The sequence below is a fragment of the Lepidochelys kempii genome, chromosome 9 (genome assembly GCF_965140285.1).
Source record: "Lepidochelys kempii isolate rLepKem1 chromosome 9, rLepKem1.hap1, whole genome shotgun sequence".
NCBI lineage: Eukaryota > Metazoa > Chordata > Testudines > Cheloniidae > Lepidochelys > Lepidochelys kempii.
Window position 1 is genome coordinate 45,055,889 of NC_136388.1, and position 12,029 is coordinate 45,067,917.

The 12,029-nt window shown below is 40.7% G+C and overlaps 1 protein-coding gene across 9 annotated transcripts in view; it reads left to right on the forward strand.

Annotated features, from left to right (window-relative positions):
- Positions 1 to 2,745: 2,745 nt before the first annotated feature.
- Positions 2,746 to 12,029, forward strand: part of AMER3 (APC membrane recruitment protein 3) — a 58,321-nt gene continuing 49,037 nt past the window's right edge. For 5 of the 9 annotated variants that reach the window (XR_013636357.1, XM_073360092.2, XM_073360096.2 and 2 more), the window contains exon 1: positions 2,746 to 2,863. The gene's annotated coding sequence lies outside the window, so the exon portion shown is untranslated. Of the gene's footprint in view, positions 2,864 to 5,953; positions 6,004 to 10,923; positions 11,095 to 12,029 lie in introns of all 9 variants that reach the window. The other 4 variants (XM_073360084.2, XM_073360085.2, XM_073360087.2 and 1 more) reach the window with 4 other exon arrangements.

Sequence of the window (12,029 nt, forward strand, 5' to 3'; positions counted from 1 at the left end):
GGGTGAGGTAAAATCTTATTTGACCATCTTCTGTTGTTGAGACAGAGACTTTAACGCTACACAGAGCTCTTCTTCAGGTCTGGGAAAGGTACCAAGAGTGTCACAGCTAAATACAGGATCGAACAGATTTGCTAAACTATCTGAAGAACTCTATGTGGCTTGAAAGCTTGTCTCGCTCACCAACAGAAGTTGGTCCAATAAAATATATTACCTCACCCACCTTGTCTATCAGTAAAAGCGTGGTTACCCAGCATGTTGGGGGGAATGGGCGTGCTGGTAAGTAAAAAATTCTGGTTACCTAAGAGGAAGGGAGTTTGGGTGTGGGAGGGGACTCAGGGCTGGAGCGCAGGACAAGGCAGCATGCAGGGCTGTCTAGATGTGCCTCTGCCTAGGAGCAGCAGGGACAGGTTGGTGCTTGCAGGAAGCTGCCCGAGGGGAGCACCACCTGGATCCAGCACCCTGAAACACCTCCCGCACTCTGCACCCCTGCCCTGAGCCCCCTCCCACACCCAAACTCCCTTCCAGAGCCTGCACCCCTCACCCTCTCCCGCACCCCAACCCCAGCCCCACACTAACTGGACTACAAACCAGACTTTCAATTAAGATCAGAAATGCCGGTTTATGGAGCTTTCTGTTGGTAAAGTACCAGATAACACAGCTTTTACTGTATATTGAAAGTATTTTTTTTTTGGACTTGGAGTAAAAGCTAATCACCAGGGGATAATGTATCGTGGTGATGGCCCACTCAAACAGGAGTGGGTTGTCACCCTTCCATTTACAGGCACTGTAAAGCAAGATTCAGTTGTCCATCCCAAGACTTGCAGTGAAAAACCATCAGAGACCATCGCAAATGATCGAAAGCACCTGGGGAAAAAAAGGAACATTACAAAAGACAGGAGAGCACCCTGTCTCTGAATAAAGACAAATGACTGTTTCCGTCTGACACAGGGTGGGAACAGGCTTTCTGTATCCGGTCACTGGAGAAACAACTTGCAGAGTGGGAGTGTTTCTCATGGAAGTTTGGATCCTGTGAAGTCATCTAACTGTGCAACAGACTGAATTTTGGAAGGAAAACCTACTGTATTAGATAGGAAAGGTAACTATTAAGCGTAGCCCCCTCCTACATTGTGCTTTATGATTTTGTTTTGCATTGTAACCATTAGTTTCTGCTGCTCGCTCTTGGCTTTAGTTGAATCCCTGTTCTTTCTTAAATAAACCTTCTCTTATTTTATTACAAATGCTGTGGGGTTTAAGGTAAAATAGGGGCACACTGCTCCTTTGGGGGCAAAGGATCTGGGATTCCTGTGAATAGCCAGTGTCAGGGCCTGGATATCACAGGGGAATGATTCAGAGGGACTTGGGGATTGGGGCACACCTCTTGTTAGCCTGTAAGGTGAAGACAGGGCTGGCACAGCCCAGAGGAGGGCACTTAAATGACTATTAGGCTTGTGGTGTTAGGGAGCTAACACCCAGCCATCATGGGCAAGACTCTCTCTCCCTAGAGGGAGGGGTAACAAGGCTCACTAAGAACAGTCACACCTACATATAAAGTACAGTCCAAAGCTACAGCTCACACTAGTGTTACTGGAGGGTTTTAGACCATCACGTATAAGCACTGTTCTGTTTTTAGGAGAATCCTTGTATGAGAATCCCTGTCAGGCCCCAAACTGGGAAGCTGCTACAACCAAGGGGAGAGGAGAAGGGAAAGGCAGAGGTTAAGGCCAGGATAAGAGGTACTGGGGATCAAGGTGGCAAAATTAACTTCCCTTTAAAAATATGGGATTCTGCCCAATTTTCAACCCCTCCATTGCTAGAGTATTTTTTTGCGGGGGAGAAGAGAAGAGAGGGAGAGGATCTAGCTTAATACTGACAAGGAATTTAAGCCCCAATATTTTGATATTAAGCTAATTTCCATAACAGATTATGATATGATACATAGGTGCTGGAACTAGAGGTGCAGGGGGTGCTGCAGAACCCCCCCCCCCGACTTGAAGTGGTTTCCATTATATACAGGGTTTACAGTTTGCTGCTGAGAGCCACTGACCCCCCCCCTATACACATTATTCCAGCACCCTTGATATAACTCCCAGTTTTGCCTTCACTGCAGAAGCAAGCAAAAACTGGATTGACTTACTAAGGAAAGCGGGTTAAAACAAAACATGTTCAGTGACTAAAAAAAACCCCCACTTAAGACACATACTAGCCAATTACATTTTTGGGTATAAATATTCCCTCTCCTCCTGTCCCCAGTTTGCTCCAGTGTGAGATTCCTTCTTTAATATCAGAAGTCAGAGAGGCACTGACTCTCTCCATAACAGTCCCCTTTAAATCACTTCTTCAAAGGGTGATACACTTCAATAACCTTAATACATGTTGAACAGTGATGCATTGCAATAACCTAGAAGTATCTGCTAAGACTGGTCTTTTTGTATTCCAGTTAGCTATGAAAATTGGTGGGAGAAATACAAATTACAATAATTGTGCTCCTGAATTATTCCAAACCTGGTATGTGTGTAGCTGGCTGTGAGCTCACTAGTTTACCTTCAATTTTTGACCCTGAGCAAAGGAAGCATTTACTTGCTACCAAACAGATGGCTGAAACAAACATCTTTCCTAAATCACGCTGCACAGGGAAACCTAGAATCTATGTAGGGTACAACAAGCTACAAGCTAGAAGGATTGGGGGGTGGGGGAGGAGGGGAGGAGGAGGAGGAAAAGATAGGAGGTGGAGAATGCCAGTGGAGAGCAGTAGTAGAACAGCCCCTCAGAGTCTGAAAAGCATCACAGGAGCCTCTGGATAAAGATACGCATCCTCAGCAACAAGACTATAGTAGAGAGGATTACTGCTGAATGGTGAAACATGGTGAGTAAGATTTTTGTCATTTGCCTTATTAGCCATTCGTGCAATGGAATTCCTTTTGCTCCGACACCTACAATGAGACTCCAAGGGAGAGACTGTTATTTTGGGATGATTGCTTGTTTTGACACTAGCATGGAGCACTGATTTTCCTGTATTTCTTTTCTTATACATTTTTGATGTACACATTCAATCTATTTTAAAGCAATAACTAACTGAAAGTGTCAAGGGCTGGCAAGGTTAACACTTTACTGTTTGATGCAATAGGCTGCTGGACACAGCAAGTAATAAATGCAGTTTCCCTTTTTCAGATACACAGCAGAGATTTCTGTGCAGCGGTTTTCTCCCTGGAAATAGGTTAATGGTTAAATAGCTCACTGTGCTGGAGTTTATTCGACTCTCCCACAAGGTGTACGGAAAATGTTTCAAGCCAGTACCTTTCTCTCCGCTTCAGGTGAGAAAGAAAAACTGAGCCGTGCAGGATAATGCAAAGGTTTTGCCGTGAAGGGTGTCTCCTTTTGTAACGAATTCACCCCTCTCCCACATTCCTCAGTGTAGTTCTCCCCCTGTTTTCCCTTGGCAGAGAGCTGCAAGTGCTAGTAATTACTGAAACTGTTCAGATGACTAATCAAAGGAATGAAGCTGGTGGCTAGGAGCTAGCCATTGTGCTGAACATGTAGAGATTCTACAGCTTACATGCCCTGTACAATGAACGGGGGGAAAAGAATGCTTGTTTTTCTTCACCCTTTTTGATCTTTTATATGTACCCAGCACGTTTAAACACACAAAACTGCAGAGCTCTGCATACCAAGGGGTTTAATTTTACTACTGACATCTCAGCTTTACTGAGCAATTGGCAGTGATTAATTTAAGGTTCAGACTTTCCTGTAGCACATTGCGAATAAGATTAAACATTTAATTACAGATCCTTATAGTATTTGGATATGATGTGTAAGATTTTATTGTGTGTGCATGATAGTGTTTCTTTAGGTCTTTTAGTGATAAAAAGCAGAACCTGACCTAAATCTATATTAGATAATGCAAATTATTAGGTATTCTGGGTTACCCAAGAGAGGCAGGTGATAAAGAGGAATGATAGCATGTAACCACTAATAATGACAAGAATACTCCAAGCAGGTGGTATGATCTCAGTATAAGGCTGCATGTCAGAGGTTTATTTAAAAACAAACCTCCCTCTGTAACATGAATTGTTAGTGCCACTTATCTCCATTTAAAAAAAAGGAGAAATAGAATAAGATACTGGCAGAGTAATCAGTTTAAGAAGTGAGAAGATAAGCAATGCTTTAAAATCTTCTTTGGTTTCCCCTGTGAGGAAACGTTATGTCTGTCTGCCTTTAAGAAACAGAATTGCATATTACAGTTACTGCAGACAGAATATCATCATGGTTCAGCAGGGAACTTCTTTGATTTTAATTAAAAATATTCAAATAGTGAAAAAGAACTGCATATTCCTAATAATAGGAAAATTTTCCACTGGCTTTATTTTGTGACTTTTAGTGAAGGGAATTAAGTGTTTGTGAAAGTAACTAAATTCTATTCTCCCAAACAGAGCCCCTTCAGTAAGATTATATACTCTGCTTTATGCTCTGTTAATTGATCTAGAACAAGTGCTAAGCATTTTTAATATCCATTGATTTTAAACAGGAATCATGGGCACTAAGCCCCTTACACTTGTTTGTTAATCTTTTTTTAGGGTTTTGGATTGGCACCCATCACCATAGTAGCTCAGCATATCCCTAAATTAATTAGCCAGCATGGCAAGGTCTCTAGTAGGCTTCCTGGAGCCTTCAGTTCCATGCCATTTCCTATTCTTCAAATTCTTCATTAAAAATTTGAGAATAAGTTTCACTTCAGTGTTTTCTGTTTAAAAAACTCCAAAAATAATTTAAGTAAGTACACGTTCCATTATATTCTTGTCCATTCATACTACAGTTTTCATTTTGGAGCAAGCAATACATTTTCAAAAAGCAACCAAGTCCCATTTTCAAAAGTGACTTTGACACTCAGGTGCGTAAGTCCACTGTGCTGAAGTCACTTTTGAAAATGGGACTTAGACACCTCAAACATTTTACCCTAAAAACATGCATGCTTATTTTTAATCTCAGTTTTAAAAAATATCAGCAATTAAAAAGAATATTGTGCATAAAAGAATTTGTCAATGGATTTAATTAATAAGATCAAACCCTAGGAAAGGGGCAAGTTTAGACACTATATAGTATGTGGTTGGGAAAGGCACCTCCTTCTCATGGTGTTACTGTTTAAGAATAAACTATTACATTAAATATAAACAAAAGAGAAATAAAAAACTCCCATAAAATAAATAAAAACTCTCCCTAACTTTGCTCATTTGTAGTCTCCAGTGAAAACCCATCACAAGTATATATATGACCAGAGAGTCTTCACCTAGACAGCTAATAAGATTTTGGAACAAATGCTACATAAGGATAGTACTCCTTTTTCCTTGCCTAGGAGAAGCAACATTGATTCAAGCTTCTATGCCAAGAGTTGATCTAAATTTCTAGTTCCTAAGCCAGTTTCTGCTATTAATGATAGCTATGCTACCTCACTGATGTCAACACTCATCTCCAAATGGGTTGATTTTCCCAGGGTTGCACCCAAGAGAATTGATATTTTTGCCAAAATTATGTGGCCCTCAGGAATAATTTTTCCATTTCTGTAGAAAATGCAAGGCAGAAATATTTTCCAGTAAGAGAGCAACTAAAAGTAATTAACATCCACCCTTAAAGTCAAAGCAATTCTTCTAACATCTCTACAGAAAGGCAGTGTGCTGGGATTATTCCCAAACCATGGGAACACTGGTCTTCCTCACACTTCCAGCATCTCTCTTTTGCTAATACTCAAAGAGTAAACCCATTATTATCCATTCTGCCTAAATCATAAGAGATCTAACACTCAGTGTAAACTAGTGCATAAAAGACTGTCCTTATAAGTTTGATGATGGCGTGTCTTTGAATTTTAAAAACAATATTCTCCAAATCCAGAATGGTGTTTACTCCAAGACTTTATTTCTATTATACTTGCCAGCCTAACCTTTGGATTTAATTGCTTTTTTAGAAGCCTGTGAAACCTTAAGACTAAGTGGTGTGCATGGTCAAGACCCGTAAGTATGTGTCATTCTAGCAACATCATAGATGGGAAAAGCAGTTTCCCCACAACAGCAGCATAACATTTCTTTAGCTGCAGAAAGGTCTGCATCTGAGACCGTGGTGGATGATAATTTAACTGTAGTCCAGCAAAGATTTATGGCTCTCTTACTTAAATGAATTGCATAAGTAATCCACTGATGCCAGAAGAAAGGAGATGGGGCAATTTGAAGGAAAAGTACACACAGAGTCTTGTTGAAAGCATAATGGATTTATTCTTGGTGGGCTGGCAGCCAGTTCCAAAGATTTCTGTCATTCTGAGTGAATTTTAATGGCAAAACATATTTCCTTTACAAAGATGGAAATCATTCCCCAGATATATATTTTTATTCTAGTAGAAGTACAAGATAAAAAAGTGGAAATTAAATGTAAGGGTGAAATAATGGAAAATATGTATTGCTATTCTGTATTTGGAAAGAAGCAGAATGACTTGTATGACTTAAGGATGAAGAAGTACTTTCCAGTCTGTTAGTCAGTCCAAGGAGGTTGTTAGACAACATGTATGAGGGATAAATGTTTTTAAAATGACCAGGGCCAGATAACTTGTACCCAAGAGTCCTAAAAGAGTTGGCTAAGGAGATATCTGGCCCACTGATGGCAACTTTTAATAAATCTTGGAATACCAAGGAGATTCCAGAAGACTAGAAGAGTGCTAGTATTACACCAAATGATCTAAATGACAAGCAGAATGACCCAGGTAACAAGTGGGTGCTTAGCTTGTCATCAATCCCAGGCAAAATAATGGATGTGGGATTCAGTTAATAAAGAATTAAGGACAGAAATACAAGTATGCCAGTCAATGTGGTTATATGGAAGATAGTTTTTGTCAAAGAAGCCAAATTTCATTCTTTGAGATTACAAGTTTGGTGGATAAAGATAACTGTAGATGTAGTTTACTTAGACTTTTATAAGGTGCTTGACTTGATACGGTATGACATGCTGATTTCAAAAGTAGAACTACAGAGAATCAATTAAATGCATTAAGAACTAGCTGACAGATCTCAAAACAGAGTTGTCAATGGAGAATCTTTGAATGGTAGTGTTTCTAGCTGGGTTCTGGGTTTTATATTTGTTTCCGGATCATTGCTGAAATTTAACATGTTCAGCAATGATCTGGAAACAAATATAAAATAACTGCTGATAAAATTTGCAGATGATACTGATTGGCAAAATAGTAAATAATAATTATAAAGGGTAGGGCAGTCATGCAGAGAGATATAGATGACTTGGGAGACTGGACCATTCAAACAATATGCCTTTTAATACAGCCAAATGCAAAGTTATGCATCTTGAATAAAGGATTATCATCTTGGTTTGTAGCATTAGTTAGACAGATATCAGATTATTGTATACAGTTCTGATGTCCACATTTTAAAACTGGAGAGGGTACAGAAAAGAGTCACAAAAATGATTTGAGAACTTTTTCAATGAGAGACTTTAAGACCTCAATCCCTTTATCTTATCAAAAAGAAGATGGAGTGGTGATTTCATTGCAGTGTATTCTTTGCTTCACAAGGAGCTAGTAACAGGTGCTAAAGGATTTTAATCTATCAGAGAAAAGCATAACAAAAACCCATGGATGGAAGCTGAAACCAGAAATATTCAAATGGGAAAGTAGGCACAAATGTTAACAGCGAGGGTGATTAATCACAGGAATAAGCTACCAAGGGAAGTGGTGGATTCTCCTCCTCTTATGTCTTCAGATCAGGCCTGGATTCCTTTCTGGAACTTATACTTTAGTACAACAAGTTAAAGGGCTCAATACAGCAGTAAATGGGTGAAATTTAATGGCCTGTGATATACAGGAGATCAGACTAGATGATGTAATTGTCCATCTGGCTTCAAACTCTACAAATCTATGAAAACCTTTCAGCCTTTCCTGTCCTGGTTACCAGACCAGCCATGCCTTAGACAGCTTTTGTCCCTCTCAAGTGTGCCCCTTTGGGACAGGTTTTGCTACCATCCCTCTCTTTGGGTGCCCACATGGTTCTAACACTCTTAACCTGAGAGGCCCAACTGGGTTTGATACCCATAAGCCTTTTAATCTGCTGTTTTCACAGACCTATGGAGGTAAAGTGACTCAAAAACAGCTTGTCCAAAACATTCCTCATTGTGCTAGGCAGTGAACATATATGTAGTGAGTGCATCTCTGCCTCCAACTTAATTCAACCTTCACCTTTGATCACCTTAGTTGCTCTCAGGCCACCAATCCAGAGAAGACTTATTCTAATACTCCAAACCCAAGAGCAGTTTCAAACAGCTACCTTTCTCAATATGCCAATCTGCAGGAAAAAAAATGTTCCTTTCTTCCCTAAATGTGGCATTTCCTCCAAAACAATCCCTGCCCAAGGCTCAGAACAGGCAAAATCTGTCCTGGGGCAGCCAGTTTTTCTAGACATAAAAATAATACAACATTGAAGTCTTATCCTTCTGATCCTCAGCCCAGCAGGGATCTTCAAGCTGTTGAGATTTGCATTTTCCCCGGGAGACCCAGCATCTACTTCTAGCACTAGAAGAGTCTGAGATCTTGGAAACCTCAGGTTGATGATGTTATTAAGTTGCAGGAAAGCTTGCTTCAGCTATTTTTAGCAGGTTTTTATGGCTCCTTCTCAATTCTGTACAATTGGATTCATGGTAAATAACACTTCACATTGCAGCAAAGGGGTGCAAAAACATCCCAATAACCTTTTCCTAAAAACTCTAAAATATTTGTAAAGTAACTTTTCTGTAGCATCAGTGACGTGTATGAATATGCAATGGTGTAGTGAGGTAGAAAAGTATTTATTAGCATTCATTACAGATGATCTGAAGAACTCACATTTCCATCTATGAGTAACATGGCTACATCAAAATCATGCTGATAAAACCTTTATTTATCACCACACCATCATGTATTCCATACTCTACACACTGTGCATATATACAGTCACACATCACCCTAAAGTTTGCCACTATTTCCTGCCTTCCCCTGTGTTATAAATGTGCTGATTATAGGCCATACCAGAGCCTCCACTAAAAACTGCTTTATGCCACTGGATGGCCATGGATCTGGCTGCCTGAAGATTCCCTTCCCCGTTGTGGGTTCCAGGACTGGCTGCTCCAAGAAGCAGTCATTTAAGGTGTCAAGAAACTTTCTCTCTGCATCCCGTCCTGAGGTGACAAGTACCTAGTCAATATGGGTATAGTTGAAATCCCCCATTATTATTGTTTTTTATTTTAATAGCCTCTCTAATCTCCTCGAGCATTTCACAATCACTATCACCATCCTGGTCAGGTGATCGGTAGTATATCCCTACTGCTATATTCTTATTATTCAAGCATGGAATTACTGTCCCTAGAGATTCTATGGTATAGTTTGATTCATTTAAGATTTTTACTTCATTTGACTCTATGCTTTCTTTCATATATGTAGTTCCACTTCACAACCTGTTCTGTCCTTCCTTTTGTACCTTGCTATTACTGTGTCCCATTGATTATCCTTGTTCCACCAAGTTTCTGTGATGCCTGTTACATCAGTATTCTCATTCAATATGAGGCACTCAAGTTCACCCGTCTTATTATTTAGACTTACACTTGTCACTTTTTAGCTGTTTGCCATTACGGGATGTAATTGAATGGGACTTTTTCATTTGACTGTTTCTCATCAGATCCTACCTTTATTTTATCACCTTCCATCCTCTCCTCCTCACTAGGACACAGAGAATTTCCATTAATAGATCCTCCACTAAGGGATGTCTCTGTCCAAGCCATGTTCTCCTCCGCACTTACCTATCCATTGTGGGAGGATGGTCAGATTCAGCTGACAGAACATCCTCTTAAAGGCCATGGGCAGTTGCTACAATTTAGAGGAGCCCTAAGACTGCTTCAAGTTGTGTCTTCAGATTGCGCCAAGCTCATGACTCGGGGAGGGTGCATAAAAAGCTGGTTTAAAAACCACCCTTCCTGACTTGTACTGGGTGCAGAAGAGCTGGATCTGAGGCTGGTCCCATGTTTGTACACTTCCTTTGAAACACTGGCAGCTATTTATTCTGCTAGGGTAGCTGTGCATGGTTTATCAACGAGTGTTGGATGTAACACTGTGCTGCTAATGTGTCTTTTAATGCGCAGTAATGCAGTCTCAATTATTGCTTACTTTCAGGGCCCAGATGATTTTAGTTTTAGTGTATGTGTAAATGATGCAGATCTAGAGAATTTAATTCTAAACTGAGGTTTAATTCAGTGCCGATCTGAAGGGATTTTATTTTTTTATTTTTTAAAAAAAGAACAGGCCTTTGAATAAAAATCTGGGCCACTCTTTTTGTCCAATAAGAATTTTGTTTGCATGAGAGTTTGCATGATGAGTTTGATTCTGTTCTGAATTATGCAGCTATAATCTCATTGCTTTACTCCTGATTTACACTGGCGTAGGGAGGAAGAGAAACGAGTGCTGTCTATTTATGAAATAATTCCAGGGGAGTGGACTATGGCATAATACTTTCATGAATATTTTATTTAAATGTTTATGTACTGCATGAAAACATTAACTGTACTGAACAATGTAGCATACAAGTGTAGACCTCAAGTTTGCAATGAACTATGCAATGCATGTGCATTTAAAAGTAATCAATGTACAATGTGCATATGTTTTGCCAATGCATCTGTGTACTATAGTTGGTCATTGTACAGTTAAAAATGTTTGTCAAGCCAATCCAACTGTCCAGTGATATTTAGTGGTGCCTTTTATAAAAGCTACTTTTGATTTTTTATACTAAAAGTAGTACTACAGAAAACTATAGATTGCACTCTGTGATAGGGTGTAAAAATCCCCCAGGAAAGGTAGGGGTTAGAGAGCTGCTCTGTGCCCAGGTGGCCTCACCGCCCGCACCTGCTATACCTGCACAGGCTGGAGAAGGAGCTTTAAAGGGGGAGCAGAAGCAGCTCAACGTCAGGCAAATGAGCTGACCTACACGCTGGGCTCTTGAGAAGGAGCAACACAGGAGCTCTTGCTGCCTGAGGCCTGGCTGTAGTGACCTCTCCAAGCCTACAAAAAAGGGGACCTGACACACTCTGGAGGTTAGAGACTTTATTCTTGTGTTTCTCTTTTTTGCTTTACCCTGGGGGAAGAGAGGGGACTGGTGGGAAGTGATCCAGGGAAGCAGCTGCCCAGCACCCCCGGATGCAGGATATAGGTGCCTACCATTGGGCCCTGGATCTTAGCCTGGTGATCTTAGTCAGGCTCCTCTACCAACCTTTAAGGAGGGACAACTACAGAAGTTTATCCTTCAGCAGGGAACCTAGTTGTGGGGAGAAGACCCTGATGATAAAAGGATCTGGGCTGTGAGATTTCAACCCAAGACGGACAGGAGTCCTGAGGCCTCCTGCTTAATCACAAAGAGTCCTCCTCCCACTATTGGACTCTTTATACATACCCCAAAAGGCATAGACTTGCAAATGTGACCTGGCCGGAGGGCAGGGTCACTGGAAGGACAGACCACTGCAGCGCAGAACTGTGGTAATAAAAGGGGGACTCCTGATAGGAAAACAACCTGCCATACCCCCACCCAACCAGTAGGTGGTGTTAGGGGTAAGCATGTCCTTTTTTCAGAGTAACAGCCGTGTTAGTCTGTATTCGCAAAAAGAAAAGGAGTACTTGTGGCACCTTAGAGACTAACCAATTTATTTGAGCATGAGCTTTCGTGAGCAACAGCTCACTTATGCATCTGATGAAGTGAGCTGTAGCTCACGAAAGCTCATGTCCTTTTCACACACTTCAGCAGAAGCAACAGTAATTCAGTTTCCACATGCATTTCAAGCAAATGACCAGTTCACGATGCACAGGCAGGGATTGCTTTGCAGAGATTTTCCATGTAAAATGAAAATCTCTTGTGTTGTATTTTACACGCTCGGCGCTTCCCCCACTTGGGATCTTCCTCATACCTTGATCTAATCAAATACATAAGTTAATGAACGATAATTACCTCCCCAAAGCAGGCCCTTGGCATAAAAGT